This window comes from Eriocheir sinensis, unplaced genomic scaffold (genome assembly GCF_024679095.1).
Source record: "Eriocheir sinensis breed Jianghai 21 unplaced genomic scaffold, ASM2467909v1 Scaffold68, whole genome shotgun sequence".
Classification (NCBI taxonomy): Eukaryota; Metazoa; Arthropoda; class Malacostraca; order Decapoda; family Varunidae; genus Eriocheir; species Eriocheir sinensis.
The window spans coordinates 629,390-655,348 of NW_026112031.1; positions in this window are offsets into that span (position 1 = coordinate 629,390).

A 25,959-nucleotide genomic window follows, 5' to 3' on the forward strand; every position below is an offset into this window, starting at 1 on the left:
AAATATACAAAATTCACATACAATAAGGTAAATTTGTATTGAAATAGATATGCAAAATACATAAAAATAATGTAAATTTGTTTAAAATATATATACGAATACACATAAAATAACGCAGATTTTTATAAAAATACATATACAAAATACATATAAAATAAAGTAAATGCGTATAAAAAAATGTATACAAAATACACATAAAATAATGTAAACTCGTATAAATGTAAATAAACAATATACCAATAAAAGAATGTGTATTTGTATAAATATAAATATACAAAATGCACATAAAATAACGTAAATTCATATAAAACTATATACATAAAATAACGCAAATTTCTATAAAAATATATGTACAACAATGAACATAAAATAAATTTGCATAAAAATATATATACAAAACACACATTAGATAATGTAAATGAGTATAAAAATATGTATAGAAAATACCTATGAAATAATCTAAATTCGTATCGAATTAAATTAAGAAAATACCAATAAAATAATGAAATTTTGGATGAAAATATATATACAAAATACATAAAATAACCTAAATACAAATACAAATATACACATAAAATATTGTATTTTGTATATACATTTCAATTCAAATTTAGCTTATTTTATCTGTATTTTGTACTTCTATTTTCATACGAATTTAATTACTTCTGTGTATTTTTGTATAGTTTTATACAAATTTACGTTATTTTATGTGTATTTTGTATATTTCTATTTATACAAATACACATTCTTTTTTTGGTATTTTGTTTATTTATTTTGATACGATTTTACATTATTTTATGTGTATTTTGTATACATTTTCTTATACGTATTTACTTCATTTTATGTGCATTTTGTATATATATTTTTATACAAATCTACGTTATTTATGTGTATTCATTATATATATTTTGAAACAAATCTACATTGTTTTATATGTATTTTGCATATCTATTTCAATACAGATTTACCTTATTGTATGTGTATTTTGTATATTTATTTTAATACAAATTAATTTTTTCATGTGTATTTTGGTATATATATTTTTTAAAAAATGCGGTTTTTAATGGGTATTTTGCATCTTTATTTTCATACAAATTTACATTGTTTTATTAATATTTTGTGTATTTATTTTAATACGATTTTACATTATTCTATTTGTGCTTTGTATATATTTTTTTTATACATATTTACATTATTTAATGTGTATTTTGTATATTTTAAAACAAATTTACGTTATTTTATGCGCACATGTTAAAATATTTTGATACAAATTTACATTATTTTATGTATTTTGTATATATATTTCAATACAAATTTAGTTTATTTTATGTATATTTTGTATATCTATTTTCATTCGTATCAAAATAAATAAACAAAATAGCAATCAAATAATGTAAATTTGTATAAGAAAACATATACAAATACACATAAATTAACGCAAATTTCTAAAAAAATATATGTACAAAAATGCACATAAAATAAAGTAAATTTGCATAAAAATATATATAGAAAACACACATTAAATAAAGTAAATGCGTACATAAAATAACCTAAATTTGTATAAAACTATATACAAAAATACACAAAAATATTTAAAATTTTTATGAAAAGAAATATACAAAATACACATAAAATTAGGTAAATTTGTATTGAAATACATATACAAAATACACATAGAATAATGTAAATTTGAATGAAAATATATAAACAAATACACTTAAAATAACGTAAATTTGTATAAAATATATATGCAAGATACACATTAAATAATGTAAATGTGTATAAAAAAATATTTACAAAAAAGAAATAGAATAATGTAAAATCCTATTAATATAAATACACAGAATATCAATAAAATAATGTAAATTTGTATGAAAAGAAAGATGCAAAATTCCCATAAAATAGCGCATTTTTTATAAAAATATATATAATAAAATACACATAAAATATTTAAATTTATATTGAAATAAATATACAAAATGCATATACAGTAAGGTAAATATGTATTGAAAGAGATATTCAAAAATACATATAAAACAAAGTAAATTTGTTTCAAAATATATATACGAATACACATAAAATAACGTAGATTTCTATAGAAATATATATACAAAATACACATGAAATTATTTAAATACGTATAAAAATATATATACAAAATACATACCTAATTAAATTCGTGTCAAAATAAATAAACAAAATATCATGAAAAGAATGTGTATTTGTATGAAAATAAATAATAGATAATAAATTTGTATAAAATATATATGCAAGATACACATTAAATAATGTAAATATGTATAAAAAATATATATACAAAAAAAATAGAATAATGTGAAATCGTATCAAAATAAATACACCGAATATTAATAAAATAATGTAAATTTGTATGAAAATAAAGATGCAAAATTCCCATCAAATAGCGCATTTCTTATAAAAATATATATACCAAAATACACATAAAATATTTAAGTTTGTATTGAAGTAAATATACAAAATGCACATACAATAAGGTAAACTTGTATTGAAAGAGATATGCAAAAATACATATAAAACAATGTAAATTTGTTTCAAAATATATACGAATACACATAAAATAACGTAGATTTCTATAAAAATATATATACAAAATACACATAAATTAAGCAAATACGTATAAAAATAGATATACAAAATACACATAGAATAATGTAAAAATGTTAAAAAAAAAATAAGCAGAATATAAATAAAATCATTTAAATTTGTATGAAAATAAAAATGCAAAATACCCATAAAATAAAGCATATTTTTATAAAAATACATATACAAAAATACACATAGCATAATTAAATTTGTATTAAAATTAATATACAAAATGCATATACAATAAGGTAAATTTGTATTGAAAAAATATGCAAAATACACATAAAACAGTGTAAATTTATTTCAAAATCTATATACGAATACTCATAAATCAACGTAGATTTCTATAGAAATATATATACAAAATACACATCAAATGATATAAACACGTATAAAAATATATATAAAATACACATTAAATAATGTAAATTCGCGTCAAAATAAATAAACAAAATATCAGTAAAAGAATGTGTATTTGTATGAAAATAGATATACAATATACACATAAAATCACCTAAATTTGTATAAAACTATATACAAAAATACACAAAAATAATTTTAATTTGTATGAAAATAAATATACAAAATACACATAAAATTAGGTAAATTTGTATTTAAATACATTTACAAAATACACATAAAATTTGAATGAACATATATAAACAAATACACTTAAAATAACGTAAATTTGTATAAAATATATATAAAAAATACACATTAAATAATGTAAATATGTATAAAAAAATATATAAAGAACACAAATAGAATAATATAAAATCGTATCAAAATAAATACACAGAATATTAATAAAATAATGTAAATTTGTATGAAAATTAAGATGCAAAATACCCATAAAATAACGCATTTTTTATAAAAATATTTATACCAAGACACACATAAAATATATGAATTTGTATTAAAATAAATATACAAAATGCACATACAATAAGGTAAATTTGTATTGAAATAGATATGCAAAATACATATAAAACCATGTAAATCTTTTTCAAAATATATATACGAATACACATAAAATAACGTAGATTTCTATGAAAATAAATATACAAAATACACATAAAATGAAGTAAATACGTATAAAAAAAGGTATACAAAATACACATAAAATAATGTAAACTCGTATCAAAATAAATAAACAAAATACTAATAAAAGAATGTGTATTGTATAAATATAAATATACAAAATACACATAAAATAACGAAAATGTATATAAAACTATATGCAAAAATACACAAAGTAATAAAATTTGTGTGAAAATAGATATACAAAATACATGTATTTTGTATATTTATTTTCATACAAATTGAAATTATTTTATTTGAATATATATTTTCATACAAATTTTCGTTATTTTATGTATTTTATATTTATTTATTCTAAATATAATTTCTTTTATCTGAATTTTATTTATTGAATTTGAAACGAACTTACCTTATTTTGTATATCTATTTTCATACAAATTAAAATACTTCTGTGTATTGTTGTATATAGTTTTTATATAAATTTACGCTATTTTATTTGTATTTTGTATATTTATATTTATACAAATAAACATTCTTTTATTGGTATTTTGTATATTTATTTTGATACAATTTACATTATTTTATATGTATTTTGTATACATTTTTTATACGTATTTACTTCATTTTATGGGTATTTTGTATATATATTTTATAGAAATATAAGTTATTTTATGTGTATTAGTATATATATTTTGAAACAAATATAAATTGTTTTATATTTATTTTGAATATCTATTTCAATACAAATTTACCTTATTGTATGTGTTTTTATATATTTATTTTAATACAAATTTAATTTTTATGTGTATTTTGGTATATATATTTTATAAATAAAAAAATGCGTTATTTTATGGGTATTTTGCCTCTTTATTTTCATACAAATATACATTATTTTATTAATATTCTGTGTATTTATTTTGATACGGTTTTATATTATTCTATTTGTGTTTTGTATATATTTTTATACAAATTTACGTTATTTTAAGTGTATTTGTCTATATATTTTCATTCAAATTTACATTATTTTATGTATTTTGTATATGTATTTCAATGCAAATCTACCTAATTTTATGTGTATTTTGTATATTTATTTTCATACAAATTTAAAATATTTTGTATTTTTGAATATATTTTGATATAAATTTACGTTATTTTATGTGTATTTTGTATATTTATATTCATACAAATACACATTCTTTTATTGGTATTTTGTTTATTTATTTTGATATGAATTTACATTATTTTTTGTGTATTTATATATTTTCATACAGATTTACATTATTTCATGTGTATTTTGTATATGTATTTTCATAAAAATTTACATTATTTTATTGTGTGTATTGGTATATATTTTGATACAAATTTACTTTATTTTATGTGTTTTTTGCATATCTATTTCAATAAAAATCTATTTTATTGTATGCGTATTTTGTATATTTATTTTAATACAAATTTAATTATTTTATGTGTATTTTTGTATATATATTTTTTTTAAATATGAGTTATTTTATGGGTATATTGCATCTTTAATTTTATAAATTTTTACATTACGTACATTTAAAATAATACAAATTTAATTATTCTATGGTAAATTTGTTTCAAAATATATATACGAATGCACATAAAATAACGTTGATTTCTATAGGAATATATATACAAAATACACATGAAATGAAGTGTTTGTAAATAGTTTGATACAAATATATATACAAAATACACATTAAATATTTATATTTTGTTTATTTATTTAGACAAAATATCAATAAAAGAATGTGTATTTGTATATATAGATATACAAAATATACATCAATTAACCTAAATTTGTATCAAACTATATACAAAATACACAAAATATTTTAAATTTGTATGAAAATAAATATGCAAAATACACATAAAATTAGGTAAATTTGTGTTGAAAAACATATACAAAATACACAAAAAATAATGTAAATTTGAATGAAAAGACATAAACAAATACACTTAAAATAACGTAAATTTGTATAAAAAAATATATACAAAACACAAATAGAATAATGTAAAATCGTATCAAAATAAATACACAGAATATTAATAAAAGAATGTAAATTTGTATGAAAATAAAGAGGCAAAATACCCATAAAATAACGCATTTTTTTATTTATAAAAATATATACCAAAATACACATAAAAAAATTAAATTTGAATTAAAATAAATATACAAAAAACACATACAATAAATTTGTATTGAAATAGATATGCAAAATACATATAAAACAATGTAAATTTGTTTCAAAATATATATACGAATACACATAAAATAACGTAGATTTCTATAAAAATATATATACAAAATACACATAAAATGAAGTAAATACGTATAAAAAAATGTATACAAAATACACATAAAATAATGTAAATTCGTATCAAAATAAATATACAAAATATCATGAAAAGAATGTATTTGTATAAATATAAATATACAAAATACACATAAAATAACTATATACAAAACTATATATAATATATATATAAATATATATATATATATATATATATATATATATATATATATATATATATATATATATATATATATATATATATATATATATATATATATATATATATATATATATATATATATATATATATATATATATATATATATATATAGATATACAAAATAAGGTAAATTCGTTTCAAATTCAATAAACAAAATTCAGATAAAAGAACGTATATTTGTAGAAAAAATAAATATACAAAATACACATAAAATAACGAAAATTTGTATGAAAATATATAAAAAATAAACAAAAATAATTTAAATTTGTATGAAAATAAATATACAAAATACACATGTATTTCGTATATCTATTTTCACACAAATTTAATTACTTTTGTGTATTTTTGCATATAGTTTGATATAAATTTACGTTATTTTATTTGTATTTTGTATATTTATATTTATACAATACACATTCTTTTATTAGTATCTTGTTTATTTATTTTGATACGAGTTTACATTATTTTATGTGTATTTTGTATACCTTTTTTTATACGTATTTACTTCATTTTATGTGTATTTTGTATATTTATTTTCATAGAAATCTACGTTATTTTATGTGTATTCGTATATATATTTTGAAAAAAATTTACATGGTTTTATATGGATTTTGCATATCTATTTCAATACAAATTTACCTTATTGTATGTGCATTTTGTATATTTATTTTATTACAAATTCAAATATTTTATGTGTGTCTTGGTATAAATATTTTTATAAAAAATGCGTTATTTAATGGGTATTTTGCATCTTAATTTTCATACAAATTTACATTATTTTATTAATATTCTGTGTATTTATTTTGATACGATTTTATATTATTCTATTTGTGTTTTGTATATATTTTTTTTACATATTTACATTATTTAATGTGAATTTTTTATATATATTTTATACAAATTTACGTTATTTTAATTGTATTTGTTTATATATTTTCATTCAAATTTACATTATTTTATGTGTATTTTTTAAATGTATTTCAATACAAATTTACCTAATTTTATGTGTATTTTGTATATTTATTTTCATACAAATTAAAATTATTTTTGTGTATTTTTGTATATAGTTTTATACAAATTTAGGTGATTTTATTTGTATATTGTATATCTATTTTTATACAAATACACATTCTTTTATTGATATTATGGTTTATTTATTTTGACGAGAATTTACATTATTTAATGTGTATTTTATATATATATTTTTATACGTGTTTACATCATTTGATGTGTATTTTGTATATATATTTCTATAGAAATCTACGTTGATTTATGAGTATTCGTATATAGATTTTCATATAAATTTACACTGTTTTATGTGTATTTTACATATTTTTTCAATACAAATTTACCTTATTGTATTTGCATTTTGTATATTAATTTTAATACAAATTTAATTATGCTATTTGTATTTTTGTATATGTATTTTTATAAAAATATGCTTTATTTTATGGGATTTTGCATTTTATTTTCATACAAATTTACATTATTTTATTTATATTCTGTTTATTTTTTGAAACAGTTTTACATTATTCTATGTGTATTTTGTATATCTATTTTTATACGTATTTACCTAATTTTATGTGTATTTTGTATATATATTTTTATAGAAATCTACGTTATTTTATGTGTATTCGTATATATATTTTGAAAGAAATTTACATTGTTTTATATGTATTTTTGCATATCTCTTTCAATACAAGTTTACCTTATTGTATGTGCATTTTGTATATTTATTTCAATACAAATTTAAATATTTTATGTGTATTTTGGTATATATATTTTTATAAGAAATGCGCTATTTGATGGGAATTTTCCATCTTTATTTTCATACAAATTTACATTATTTTATTAATATTCGGTGTATTTATTTTGATACGATTTCAAATTATTCTATTTGTTTTTTGTATATATATTTTTTTATACATATTTACATTATTTAATGTGTATCTTGCATATATATTTCATACAAATTTATTATCTATTATTTATTTTCATACATGTCCTGGTGAACAAGCCTACAACTTTGCTATCCTCAACGACCTAGAGCAGTTGGTCCAGCACCCTACACGTATTCCCGACCGTCTTGGAGATCGGCCCAACATTCTAGACCTCTTCCTTACCTCAAACCCTTCTTCTTATTCTGTCAAACTGTTCTCTCCGTTGGGCTCCTCCGATCACAATCTTATTTCTGCATCCTGTCCTATCGCTCCTGTACACCTTCTGGACCCACCGAAGAGGCGATGCTTCTGGCATTTTGCTTCAGCTCGGTGGGACGACCTGAGGATGTACTTTTCCGATTTCCCGTGGAATGATTATTGCTTCCAGGATAGAGACCCCTCTGTGTGTGCTCAGCGCATCACAGAGGTGATTGTCTCTGGAATGGAGGCATACATTCCTCGTTCTTTCTCTACTCCTCACGCTAAAAAGCCTTGGTTTAATCACGCTTGTTCTCGTGCTGTCAATGATAAAGAGGTAGCTCACAAAAGGTACCAGAGCCTTCAAACTAATGCTTTATGAATTTTACATTTCTGCCCGAAATCGTGCCAAATCTATTCTCCGACTAACCAAAAATTCTTTCATTAATAGAAAATGTCAAAACCTTGCTTTCTCTAACTCTTCCCGTGACTTCTGGCATCTAGCCAAAAACATCTCCTCCAACTTCTCTTCTTCATCTTTCCCTCCACTCCTCAGTCCTGATGGCAACACTGCCGTCTCATCTATCTCTAAGGCTGAACTCTTCTCTCAAACTTTTTCTAAAAACTCCACTCTGGAAGATTCTTGGCATATTCCTCCTACTCATCCCCTCTGACTCCTTTATGCCTGTTATAAAGATTCTTCAAAATGATGTTTTCTATGCCCTCTGTGGCCTCAATCCTCAGAAGGCTTATGGACCTGATGGAGTGCCTCCTATTGTCCTTAAAAACTGTGCCTCCGTGCTGTCACCCTGCCTGGTCAAACTCTTTCGGCTCTGCCTGTCAACATCTACCTTTCCTTCTTGCTGGAAGTATGCCTTCATACAGCCTGTGCCTAAGAAGGGTGACCGCTCCAATCCCTCAAACTACCGTCCTATAGCTTTACTTTCTTGTCTATCTAAAGCTTTTGAATCAATCCTTAACCGGAAGATTCAAAAGCACCTTTCCACTTCTGACCTTCTATCTGATCGCCAGTATGGGTTCCGCAAGGGTCGTTCTACTGGTGATCTCCTAACTTCTTAGCTGACTCTTGGTCATCCTCTCTTAGCCGTTTCGGTGAAACTTTTGCTATTGCGCTGGACATATCAAAAGCTTTTGATAGGGTCTGGCACAAATCTTTGCTTTCTAAACTACCCTCCTACGGTTTCTATCCTTCTCTCTGTACCTTTATCTCCAGTTTCCTTTCTGACCGTTCTATTTCTGCCATGGTAGACGGTCACTGTTCTTCCCCTAAATCTATTAACAGTGGTATCCCACAGGGTTCTGTCCTATCTCCCACTCTTTTTCTGTTGTTCATTGATGATCTTCTTTCCAAAACGAACTGTCCTATCCATTCCTACGCCATTACTCAACTTCTTTTAATAGAAGACCCACCCTTCAGGAACTTAACGACTCAAGGCTGGAGGCTGCAGAACGCTTAGCCTCAGACCTTACTATTATTTCCGATTGGGGCAAGAAGAACCTGGTGTCCTTCAACGCCTCAAAAACACAGTTTCTCCACCTATCCACTCGACACAATCTTCCAAACAACTATCCCCTATTCTTTGACAACACCCAGCTATCACCTTCCTCAACACTAAACATCCTCGGTCTATCCTTAACTCAAAATCTCAACTGGAAACTTCATATCTCATCTCTTACTAAATCAGCTTCCTCGAGGCTGGGCGTTCTGTACCGTCTCCGCCAGTTCTTCTCCCCTGCACAGTTGCTGTCCATATACAGGGGCCTCGTCCGCCCTCGTATGGAGTATGCATCTCATGTGTGGGGGGGCTCCACTCACACAGCTCTTCTGGACAGAGTGGAGGCTAAGGCTCTTCGTCTCATCAGCTCTCCTCCTCATACTGATAGTCTTCTACCTCTTAAATTCCGCCGCAATGTTGCCTCTCTTTCTATCTTCTATCGATATTTCCACGCTGACTGCTCTTCTGAACTTGCTAACTGCATGCCTCCCCCCCTCCCGCGGCCCCGCTGCACTCGACTTTCTACTCATGCTCATCCCTATACTGTCCAAACCCCTTATGCAAGAGTTAACCAGCATCTTCATTCTTTCATCCCTCACGCTGGTAAACTCTGGAACAATCTTCCTTCATCTGTATTTCCTCCTGCCTACGACTTGAACTCTTTCAAGAGGAGGGTATCAGGACACCTCTCCTCCTGTATTTGATCTCCCTTTCGGCCACCTCTTTTGCTTTACTTTAGGAGCAGCGAGTAGCGGGCTTTTTTTTTTCTTTTTTTTTTTTCTTTTTTTGTTGCCCTTGAGCTGCCTCCTTTGTTGTAAAAAAAAAAAAAATACACATTCTTTTCATGATATTTTGTTTATTTATTTTGACACGAATTTACCTAGATATGTATTTTGTATATATATTTTTATACGTATTTACATAATTTCATGTGTATTTTGTATATATATTTCTATAGAAATCTACGTTATTTTATGTGTATTCGTATATATATTTTGAAACAAATTTACTTTGTTTTATATGTATTTTTGAATATCTCTTTCAATACCTTACTGTATATGCATTTTGTATATTTATTTCAATACAGATTTAAATATTTTATGTGTATTTTGGAATATATATTTTTATAAAAAATGCGCTATTTTATGGGAATTTTGCATCTTTCTTTTCATACAAATTTTCATTATTTTATTGATATTCTGTGTATTTATATTGATAGGGTTTTACATTATTCTATTTTTTTTTTGTATATATTTTTTTATACACATTTACATTATTTAATGTGTATCTTGTATATATGTTTTATACAAATTTACGTTATTTTAAGTGTATTTGTTTATATATTTTCATTCAAATTTACATTATTCTATGGGTATTTTGTATATGTATTTCACTACAAATTTACCTAATTTTATGTGTATTTTGTATATTTCTTTTCATACAAATTTTAAATATTTTTGTGTATTTTTGTATATAGTTTTATACAAATTTAGGTTATTTTATGAACGCATTTACATTATTTAATGTGTGTTTTGTATATATATTTTTATGCAAATTTACTTTATTTTATTCGCATTTTTGTACATATATTTTTTCAGAAATTTGCGCTAATTTATGTGTATTTGTATATGTTTTCTCATACAAATTTACATTATTTTATTGCTATTTTGTTTATTTATTTTGATACGAATGAAAATAGATATACAAAATATACATAAAAAAACTAAATTTGTATTGAAATATATACAAAATACATAAAATGATGTAAATTTGTATCAAAGTATTTTAACAGATGCGCATAAAATAACGTAAATTTGTTTTAAATATACAAAATACACATTAAATAATGCAAATATGTATAAAAAAAGTATATACAAAACACAAATAGAATAATGTAAAATCGTATCAAAATAAATCCACAAAATATTAATAAAACAATGTAAATTTGAAAAAATTAATTTGTATTAAAATAAATATACAAAATACACATACAATAAGGTAAATCTGTATTGAAATAGATATGCAAAATACATATAAAACAATGTAAATTTGTTTCAAAATATATATACGAATACACATAAAATAACGTAGATTTGTATAAAAATATATATACAAAATACACATAAAATGAAGTAAATACGTATAAGAAAATGTATACAAAATACACATAAAATAATGTAAATTCGTATAAAACTATACAAAAATACACAGAAGTAATTAAATTCGTATGAAAATTGATATGCAAAATACAGATAAAATAAGCTAAATTTAAATTGAAATGTATATACAAAATACATAAAATAATGTAAATTTGTATCAAAATATTTATAAAAATACATATAATAACGTAAATTTGTTTAAAAATATATATACAAAATACACATTACGTAATGTAAATACGTATAAAAAATATGTACAAAATACACATATAATCATGTAGTTCGTATCAAACTAAATAAACAAAATATCAATAACATAATGTAAATTTGTATGAGAAAACATATACAAATACATATAAAATAACGCTAATTTCTATAAAAATATATGTCCAAAAATGAATATAAAATAAAGTAACTTTGGATAAAAATATATATACAAAACACACATTAAATAATGTAAATGCGTACGTAACATAACCTAAATTTGTATAAAACTATATACAAAAATACACAAAAATAATTTAAATTTGTCTGAAAAGAAATATACAAAATACACATAAAATTAGGTTAATTTGTATTGAAATACATATACAAAATACACATAAAATAATGTAAATTTGAAAGAAAATATATAAACAAATACACATATAATAACGTAAATTTGTATGAAATATATATACAAAATACACATTAAATAATGTAAATATGTATAAAAAAATATATACAAAACACAAATAGAATAATGTAAAATCGTATCAAAATATATACACAGAATATTAATAAAATAATATAAATTTGTATGAAAATTAAGATGCATAATACCTTTAAAATAACGCATTTTTTATAGAATTATTGATACCAAAATACACATAAAATATTTGAACTTGTATTAAAATAAATATACAAAATGCACATACAATAAGGTAAATTTGTATTGAAATAGATATGCAAAATACATATAAAATAATGTAAATTTGTTTCAAAATATATTATACGAATACATATAAAATAACGTAGATTTCTATAAAAATACATATACAAAATACACATAAAATTAAATAAATACGTATAAAAAATGTATACAAAATACACATAAAATAATGTAAATAATAATAATAATATAAAAGAATGTGTATTTGTATAAATATAAATATACAAAATGCACATAAAATAACGTAAATTTATATAAAACTATATACATAAAATAACGCAAATTTCTATAAAAATATATGTACAAAAATGAAAATTAAATAAATTTGCATAAAAAATATATATACAAAACACACATTAGATAATGTAAATGAGTATAAAAATATGTATACAAAATACCTATGAAATAATCTAAATTCGTATCGAATAAATTAAGAAATACCAATAAAATAATGTAATTTTGGATGAAAATATATATACAAAATACACATAAAATAACCTAAATAGAAATACAAATACAAATTTAAAATTGAATGAAATAAATATACAAAATAAACATAAAATAAGGTAAATTTGTAATGAAATATATGAAAAAATACACATAAAATAATATAAATTTGTATGAAAATATATATACAAATACACATTAAATAACATGATTTTGTATAAAATTTGTATCAAAATATATACTTATACACACAATAAAATAACGTAATTTTTTTATGAAAATGTATATACAAAATACACATAAAATAATTTAAATACGTAGAAAAATATATATACAAAAAACACATAAAATAATATATATATGTATGAAAATATATAAACAAATACACATAAAATAATGTAAATTTGGATAAAATATATATTTAAAATGAACATTAAATAATGTAAATATGTATAAAAAAATATATATACAAAAAACACATAGAATAATGTTAAATCGTAACAAAATAAATACACAGAATATCAATAAAATAATGTAAATTTGTATGAAAATAAAGATGCAAAATTCCCAAAAATTATCGCATTTTTTATAAAAATATATATACCAAAATACACATAAAACATTTAAATTTGTATTGAAATAAATATACAAAATGCATATACAGTAAGGTAAATTTGTATTAAAAGAGATATTCAAAAATACATATAAAACAATGTAAATTTGTTTCAAAATATATATACGAATACACATAAAATAAAGTAGATTTCTATAGAAATGTATATACAAAATACATATAAAATTATGTAAATACGCATAAAAATATATATACAAAATACATATCAAATAAGGTAAATTCGTGTCAAAATAAATAAACAAAATATCATGAAAAGAATGTGTATTTGTATGAAAAGAGATAATAGATAATAGATTTGTATAAAATATATATGCAAGATACACATTAAATAATGTAAATATGTATAAAAAAGAATATACAAAAAAACAAATAGAATAATGTAAAATCGTATCAAAATAAATACACCAAATATTAATAAAATAATGTAAATTTGTATGAAAATAAAGATGCAAAATTCCCATAATATAGCGCATTTCTTATAAAAATATATATACCAAAATACACATTAAATATTTTAATTTGTATTGAAATAAATATACAAAATGCACATACAATAAGGTAAATTTGTATTGAAAGAGATATGCAAAAATACATATAAAACAATGTAAATTTGTTTCAAAATATATATGCAAATACAAATAAAAAAACGTAGATTTCTATAAAATATATATACAAAATACACATAAAATAAAGTAAATACGTATAAAAAAAATGTATACAAAATACACATAAAATAATGTAAATTCGATTTAAAATAAATAAACAAAATACCAATAAAAGAATGTGTATTTGGATAAATATATATATACAAAATGCATATACAAAATAAACATAAAATATGGTAGATTTGAAATAAAATATAAGTACAAAATACACATAAAATAATGTAAATTTATATGAAAATATATATACAAATACACATAAAATACCATGAATTTGTATAAAAATATATATTCAAAATAAATATTAAATAATGTAAAAGCGTATAAAAATATATATACAAAGTACATATAAAATAATGTAAATTCGTATCAATATAAATCAACAAAACACCAATAAAATAATATATATTTGAATGAAAATAAATTTACAAAATACACATAATATAACTAAAATTTGTATTAAAATATATACAAAAATACATAGAAATAATTTGAGTTTGTATGAAAATAGATATACAAAATACACATAAAACTAGGTAAATTTCTTTTGAAATGTATATACAAAATAGCCATAAAATATTGTAAATTTGTGTCAAAATATATAAACAAATACACATAAAATAACGTAAATTTGTATGAAAAATATATACAAAATACACATAGAATAATGTCAATTCGTATCAAAATGAATGAGCAGAATATCAATAAAATAATGTAAATTTGTATGAAAATAAAGATGCAAAATACCCAAAAAATAAAGCATATGTTTATAAAAATACAGATACAAAAATACACATCGAATAATTAAATTTGTATTAAAATTAATATACAAAATGCGTATATAATAAGGTAAATTTGTATTGAAAAAATATGCAACATACACGTTTACTCATACAAATTTATATTATTTTATTGGTATTTTGTTTATTTATTTTGATACGAACTACATGATTATATGTGTATTTTGTACACATTTTTTTTATACGTTTTTACATTATTTAATGTGTATTTTGTTTATATATTTTCATACAAATTTACGTTATTATATGTGTATTTGTATAAATATTTTGATATACAAAATACATATCAAATAAGGTAAATTCGTGTCAAAATAAATAAACAAAATATTATGAAAAGAATGTGTATTTGTATGAAAATAGATAATAGATAATAAATTTGTATTAAATATATATGCAAGATACACATTAAATAATGTAAATATGTATAAAAAAGTATATACAAAAAACAAATAGAATAATGTAAAATCGTATCAAAATAAATACACCGAATATCAATAAAATAATGTAAATTTGTATGAAAATAAAGATGCAAAATTCCCATAAAATAGCGCATTTCTTATAAAAATATATATACCAAAATACACATAAAATTTTTAAATTTGTATTGAAATAAATATACAAAATGCACATACAATAAGGAAAATTTGTATTGAAAGAGATATGCAAAAATACATATAAAACAATGTAAATTTGTTTCAAAATATATATACGAATACAAATAAAAAAACGTAGATTTCTATAAAAATATATATACAAAATACACATAAAATTAAGTAAATACGTATAAAAAATGTATTCAAAATACACATAAAATAATGTAAATTTGAATTATAAAAAATTAAAAAAATACCAACAAAAGAATGTGTATTTGGATAAATATAAATATACAAAATACACATACAAAATAAACATAAAATAAGGTAGATTTGTGATAAAATATATGTACAAAATACACATACAATAATGTAAATTTATATGAAAATATATATACAAATACACATAGAATATCATGAATATGTATAAAAATATATATTCAAAATAAATATTAAATAATGTAAGAGCGTATAAAAATATATATACAAAGTACATATAAAATGAAAATTAAGATCCAAAATACCTATAAAATAACGCATTTTTTATAAAATTATTGATACCAAAATACACATAAAATATTTGAACTTGTATTAAAATAAATATACAAAGTGCACATACAATAAGGTAAATTTGTATTGAAATAGATAGGCAAAATACATATAAAATAATGTAAATTTGTTTCAAAATATATATACGAATACACATAAAATAACGTAGATTTCTATAAAAATACATATAAAAAATACACATAAAATTAAGTAAATACGTATAAAAAAATGTATACAAAATACACATAAAATAATGTAAATTCGTATAAATGTAAATAAACAATATAACAATAAAAGAATGTGTATTTGTATAAATATAAATATACAAAATGCACATAAAATAACGTAAATTTATATAAAACTATATACATAAAATTACGCAAATATCTATAAAATATATGTACAAAAATGAACATTAGATAAATTTGCATAAAAATATATATACAAAACACACATTAGATAATGTAAATGAGTATAAAAATATGTATACAAAATACCTATGAAATAATCTAAATTCGTATCGAATTAAATTAAGAAATACCAATAAAATAATGTAATTTTGGATGAAAATATATATACAAAATACACATAAAATAACCTAAATACAAATACAAATATACACATAAAATAATTTAAAATTGAATGAAATAAATATACAAAATAAACATAAAATAAGGTAAATTTGTAATGAAATATATGAAAAAATACACATAAAATAATATAAATTTGTATGAAAATATATATACAAATACACATTAAATAACATGAATTTGTATAAAATTTGTATCAAAATATATACTTATACACACAATAAAATAACGTAATTTTTTTATGAAAATGTATATACAAAATACACATAAAATAATTTAAATACGTAGAAAAATATATATACAAAAAATACATAAAATAATGTAAATATGTATGAAAATATATAAACAAATACACATAAAATAATGTAAATTTGGATAAAATATATATACAAAATGAACATTAAATAATGTAACTATATATATAAAAAAATATATACAAAAAACACATAGAATAATGTTAAATCGTATGAAAATAAATAAAGAGACTATCAATAAAATAATGTAAATTTGTTTGAAAATAAAGATGCAAAATATCCATATAATAACGCATATTTGCATAAAAATATATATACAAAAAGACATATAAAATAATTAAATTTGTATTAAAATAAATATACAAAATGCACGTACAATAAAGTAAATTTGTATTGAAATAGATATGCAAAATACACATTAATAATGTAAATTTGTATCAAAATATATATACGAATACTCATAAAATAGAGTAAATTTCTATGAAAATATACATACAAAATAGATATACAAAATACACATATAACTAGTTAAATTTGTATTTAAATACATGTACAAAAAACACACAAAAAAATATAGATTTGTATGAAATGAAAACAAATACATTTTATATAAAATATATATACAAAATACACATAGAATAATGTAAAATCTTATCAAAATAAATACACAGAGTTTCAATAAAATAATGTAAATTTGTATGAAAATAGAGATTCAAAATACCAATAAAATAAAGCATATTTTTATAAAAATACATATACAAAAATACACATAGATTAATCAAATTTGTATTAAAATTAATATACAAAATCCACATACAATAAGGTAAATTTGTATTAAAAAAAATGCAAAATACACATAAAACAATGTAAATTTGTTTCAAAATATATATACGAATACACATAAAATAACGCAGATTTCTATTGAAATATATATACAAAATACACTTGAAATAATGTAAATACGTATAAAAATATATATACAAAATACACATTAAATAATGTTAATTCGTGTCAAAATAAATAAACAAAATATCATGAAAAGAATGTGTATTTGTATGAAAATAGATATACAAAATACACATAAAATAACCTAAATTTGTATAAAACTATATACAAAAATACAAACAATTATTTAAACTTGTATGAAAATAAATATACAAAAAACATATAAAATTAGGTAAATTTCTATTGAAATACATATACAAAATACACATAAAATAATGTAAATTTGAATGAAAATATATAAACATATAGACTTAAAATAACGTAAATTTGTATCAAATATACATACAAAAAACACATTAAATAATGTAAATATGTATAAAAATATATATACAAAACACAAATAAAATAATGTAAAATCGTATCAAAATAAATACAGAAAATATTAATAAAATAATGTAAATTTGTATGAAAATTAAGATTCAAAATACCCATAAAATAACGCATTTTTTATAAAAATATATATACGAAAAAGCATAAAATATTTGATTTTGTATTAAAATAAATAGATATTCAAAATACACATAAAATAAGCTAAATTTGAATTGAAATATATATACAAAATACATAAAATAATGTAAATTTGTATCAAAATACTTATACAAATACACATATAATAACGTAAATTTGTATAAATATATAAACAAAATACACATTAAATAATGTAAATACGTATAAAAAAATGTACAAAAAACACAAATAATCATGTAATTCGTATCAAAATAAATAGACAAAATACCAATAAAATAATGTAAATTTCTATGAGAAAACATATACAAAATACACATAAATAACGCAAATATCAATAAAAATATATATAATATAATATATTTTTATACATATTTAAAATATTTAATGTATATTTTGTATATATATATTTTATCCAAATTTACGTTATTTTATACGTATTTGTTTATATATTTTCATACAAATTTACATTATTTTATGTGAGTTTTGTATATGTACCTATTTCAATACAAATTTGCCTAACTTTATGTGTATTTTGTATATCTATTTCCAAACAAATTTAAATTATTTTTTTGTATTTTTGTATATATTTTTTTACAAATTTTAGTTATTTTATTTGTTTTTTGTATATATATTTTCATACAAATATACATTCTTTTATTGGAATTTTGTGTATTTAATTTTTTACGAATTTACATTATTTTATGTGTATTTTGTATATATATTTTTCTACGTATTTAAATTATTTTATGTGTATTTTATATATACATTTTCATAAAAATGTACGTTATTTTATTGTGTGTATTCGTATATATTTTGAAACAAATTTTATACAAATTCATGTTTTTTTATGTGTATTTGTATATATTTTCATACAAATTTATATTATTTTATGTGTATTCTTACATATATTTTATTACAAATTTACCTTATTTTATGTTTATTTTGTATATTTATTTCTAAATATTTAATATAATCAAATTTAAATTTATTGTATATGCATTTTGTATATTAATTTTAATACAAATTTAATTATTCTATGTGTATTTTTCTATATGTGTTTTTATAAAAATATGCTTTATTTTATGGGTATTTTGCATCTTTATTTTCATACAAATTTACGTTATTTTATTGATATTCTGCTCAATCATTTTGATACGATTTGACATTATTCTATGTGTATTTTGTATATATTTTTCATACAAATTTACGTTATTTTATGTATATTTGTTTATATATTTTCACACAAATTTACAATATTTTATGGGTATTTTGTATATATATTTCAAAAGAAATTTACCTAGTTTTATTTTGAATATCTATTTTCATACAAACTCAAATTATTTTTATGTATTTTTGTATATATTTCAATACAAATTTTAGTTAGGTTATGTGTATTTTGTAAATCTATTTTCATTCAAATATATATTATTTTATTGGTATTTTGTTGATTTATATTGATACGAATTTACATTATTTTATATGTACTTTTTATATATATTTTTATACGCATTTACATTATTTAATATTTATTTTGAATATATAATTTTATACAAATTCATGGTATTTTATGTGTATTTCTATATATATTTTCATATAAATTTACATTATTTTATGTGTATTTTGTACATATATTTTATTACAAATTTACCTTATTTTATGTTTATTTTGTAGGTGTCTTTTGTACATTTATATTTATACAAATACACATTCTTTTATTGGTTTTCTGTTTATTTATTTTGTTTCGAATTTACATTATTTTATGTGTATTTTGTTTACATTTTTTTATACGTATTTACTTAATTTTATGTGTATTTTGTATATATATTTTTAAAGAAATCTACGTTATTTTATGTGTATTCGTACATATATTTTGAAACAAATTTACATTGTTTTATATATACAATAAGGTAAATTTGTATTGAAATAGATATGCAAAATACATATAAAGCAATGTAAATTTGTTTCAAAATATGTATACGAATACACATAAAATAACATAGATTTCTATAAAAATATATATACAAAATACACATAAAATGAAGTAAATACGTATAAAAAAATGTATACAAAATACACATAAAATAATGTAAATTCGCATCAAAATAAATAAACAAAATACCAATAAAAGAATGTGTATTTGTATAAATATAAATATACAAAATACACATAAAATAACGTAAATTTATATAAAACTATATACAAAAATACACAGAAGTAATTAAATTTGTATGAAATTATATACAAAATACACACAAAATAAGCTAAATTTGAATTGAAATATATATACAAAATACATGAAATAAAGTAAATTTGTATCAAAATAATTATACAAATACACATATAATAACGTAAATTTGTATGAAAATAAATAAACAAAATACACATTAAATAATGTAAATACGTATAAAAAAATGTGTACAAAATAAACATATAATCATGTAATTCGTATCAAAATAAATGTACAAAATACCAATAAAATAATATAAATTTGTATGAGTAAACGTGTATAAATATAAATGTACAAAATACACATACAAAATAAACATAAAATAAGGTAAATTTGTAATGAAATATATGTACAAAATACACATAAAATAATGTAAATTTATATGAAAATATATATACAAATACACAAAAAATACCATGAATTTGTATAAAATTATATATTGAAAATAAATATTAAATAATGTAAATGCGTATAAAAATATATATAAAAAGTACATATAAAATAATGTAAATTCGTATCAATATAAATCAACAAAATACCAATAAAATAATATATATTTGAATGAAAATAGATTTACAAAATACACATAACATAACTAAAATTTGTATTGAAACATATACAAAAATACAAATAAATAATTTGAGTTTGTATGAAAATAGATATTCAATATACAAATAAAACTAGGTAAATTTCTTTTGAAATATATATACAAAATACCCATAAAATAATGTAAATTTGTGTCAAAATATATAAACAAATGCACATAAAATAACGTAAATTTGTATGAAAAATATATACAAAATACACATAAAATAATGTCAAATCGTATCAAAATGAATGAGCAGAATATCAATAAAATAACGTAAATTTGTATGAAAATAAAGATGCAAAATACCCATAAAATAAAGCATATTTTTATAAAAATACATATACAAAAATACACATAGAATAATTAAATTTGTATTAAAATTAATATACAAAATGCATATACAATAAGGTAAATTTGTGTTGAAAAAATATGCAAAATACACATAAAAGTGTAAATTTGTTTAAAAATCTATATACGAATACACATAATATAACATAGATTCTATAGAAATATATATACAAAATACACATGAAATGATGTAAATACGTATAAAAATATATATACAAAATACACATTAAATAATTTAAATTCTCGTCAAAATAAATAAACAAAATATCAATAAATTAATGTGTATTTGTATGAAAATAGATGTACAAAATACTCATAAAATAACCTAAGTTTGTATAAAACTATATACAAAAATACACAAAAATAATTTAAATTTGTATGAAAATAAATATACAAAATACACATAAAATTAGGTAAATTTGTATTGAAATACATATACAAAATACACATAAAATAATCTAAATTTGAATGAATATATATAAACGTATACACTTAAAATAACGTAAATTTGTATCAAATATATATACAAAATACTAATTAAATAATGTAAATATGTATAAAAAAATATATAGAAAACACAAAAAGAATAATGAAAAATCGTATCAAAATAAATACACAGAATATTAATAAAATAATGTAAATTTGTATGAAAATAAAGATGCAAAATAGCCATAAAATAACGCATTTTTTATAAAAAATATATATACCAAAATACACATAAAATATTAAAATTTATATTAAAATAAATATAAAAAATGCACATACTGTAAGGTAAATTTGTATTAAAATAGATATGCAAAATACATATAAAACAATGTAAATTTATTTCAAAATATATATACGAATACACATAAAATAACGTTGATTTCTATAAAAATATATACAAAATACACATAAAATGAAGTAAATACGTATAAAAAAAATGAATACAAAATACACATAAAAATCGTATCAAAATAAATAAACAAAATACCAGTAAAAGAATGTGTATTTGAATAAATATAAATATACAAAATACACATAAAATATCGTAAATTTGTATAAAACTATATACAAAAATACACAGAACAAATACACATTCTTTTATTGGTATTTTGTTTATTTATTTTGTTTCGAATTTATATTATTTTATGTGTATTTTGTTTACATTTTTTATACGTATTTACCTAATTTTATGTGTATTTTGTATATATATTTTTATAGAAATCTACATTATTTTATGTGTATTCGTATATATATTTTGAAACAAAGTTACATTGTTTTATATGTATTTTTGCATATCTCTTTCAATAGAAGTTTACCTTATTGTATGTGCATTTTGTATATTTATTTCAATACAAATTTAAATATTTTATGTGTATTTTGGTATATATATTTTTACAAGAAATGCGCTATTTGATTTTATTTTATTTTCATACAAATTTACATTATTTTATTAATATTCGGTGTATTTATTTTGATATGATTTTACATTATTCTATTTGTTTTTTTTTATATTTTTTTTATACATATTTACATTATTTAATGTGTATCTTGCATATATATTTCATACAAATTTATTATCTATTATTTATTTTCATACAAATACACATTCTTTTCATGATATTTTGTTCATTTATTTTTACACGAATTTACATTACTTAATATGTATCTTATATATATATATATTTTTATACGTATTTACATAATTTCATGTGTATTTTGTATATATATTTCTATAGAAATCTACGTTATTTTATGTGTATTCGTATAAATATCTTGAAACCAATTTACACTGTTTTATTTGTATTTTGCGTTTTTTTTCAATACAAATTTACCTTATTGTATGTGTGCATTTTGTATATTAATTTTAATACAAAAATAATTATTCTATGTGTATTTTTGTATATGTATTTTTAGAAAAAAAATATGCTTTATCTTATGGGTATTTTGCATCTTTATTTTCATACAAATTTAAATTATTTTATTGATATTCTGTGTACTTATTTTGATACGATTTTACATTATTCTATGTATAACAAAAATAAATACAGAATACACAAAAATAGATATGGAAAATACATATAAACAATGTAAATTTGTTTCAAAATATATATACGAATACACATGAAATAAGGTAGATGTCTATAAAAATATATATACAAAATACACATAAAATTAAGTAAATACGTATAAAAAATGAATACAAAATACACATAAAATAATGTAAATTAGTATCAAAATAAATAAACAAAATACCAATAAAAGAATGTGTATTTGTATAAATATATATATACAAAATACACATTAAATAATATAAATTTGTTTAAAACTATACAAAATACACATGAAATGATGTAAATACGTATAAAAATATATATACAAAATACATATTAAATAATGTAAATTCGCGTCAAAATAAATAAACAAAATATCAATAAAAGAATGTGTATTTGTATGAAAATAGTTATACAAAATACACATAAAATAACCTAAATTTGTATCAAACTGTATACAAAAATACACAAAAATTTGTATGAAAATAAATATACAAAATACACATAAAATTAGGTAAATTTGTATTGAAATACATACACAAAATACACATAAAATAATGTAAATTTGAATGAAAATACATAAACAAATACACTTATAATAACGTAAATTTGTATAAAAAAATATGTAAAAAACACAAATAGAATAATGAAAAATCGTATCAAAATAAATACACAGAATTATAATAAAATAATGTAAATTTGTATGAAAATAAAGAGGCAAAATACCCATAAAATAACGCATTATTTTTACTTATAAAAATATATATACCAAAATACACATCAAAAAATTAAATTTGTATTAAAATAAATATACAAAAAACACATACAATAAGGTAAGTTTGTATTGAAATAGATAAGCAAAATACATATAAAACATTGTAAATTTGTTTCAAAATATATATACGAATACACATATAATAACGTAGATTTCTATAAAAATATATATACAAAATACACATAAAATGAAGGAAAACGTATAAAAAAATGTATACAAAATACACATAAAATAATGTAAATTCGTATCAAAATAAATAAACAAAATACCAATAAAAGAATGCGTATTTGTATAAATATAAATATACAAAATACACATAAAATAACGTAAATTTATATAAAACTATATACAAAAATACACAGAAGAAATTAAATTTTTATGAAAATATATACAAAATACACACAAAATAAGCTAAATTTGAATTGAAATATATATACAAAATACATGAAATAAAGTAAATTTGTATCAAAATATTTATACAAATACACATATAATAACGTAAATTTGTATGAAAATATATAAACAAAATACACATTAAATAATGTAAATACGTATAAAAAATATGTACAAAATACACATATAATCATGTAATTCGTATCAAAATAAATAAACAAAATACCAATAAAATAATATAAATTTGTATGAGTAAACGTGTATGTTGCATATTTTTTCAATATAAATTTACCTTATTATATATGCATTTTGTATATTAATTTTAATACAAATTTAATTATTCGATGTGTATTTTTGTATCTGTATTTTTATAAACATATGCTTTATTTTTTGGGTATTTTGCATCTTTATTTTCATACAAATTTACATTATTTTATTGATATTCTGCTCATTCATTTTGATACGAATTGACATTATTCTATGTGTATTTTGTATATATTTTTCATACAAATTTACGTTATTTTATGTGTATTTGTTTATATATTTTGACACAAATTTACAAAATTTTATGGCTATTTTGTATATACATTTCAAAAGAAATTTACCTAGTTTTATGTGTATTTTGTATATCTATTTTCAT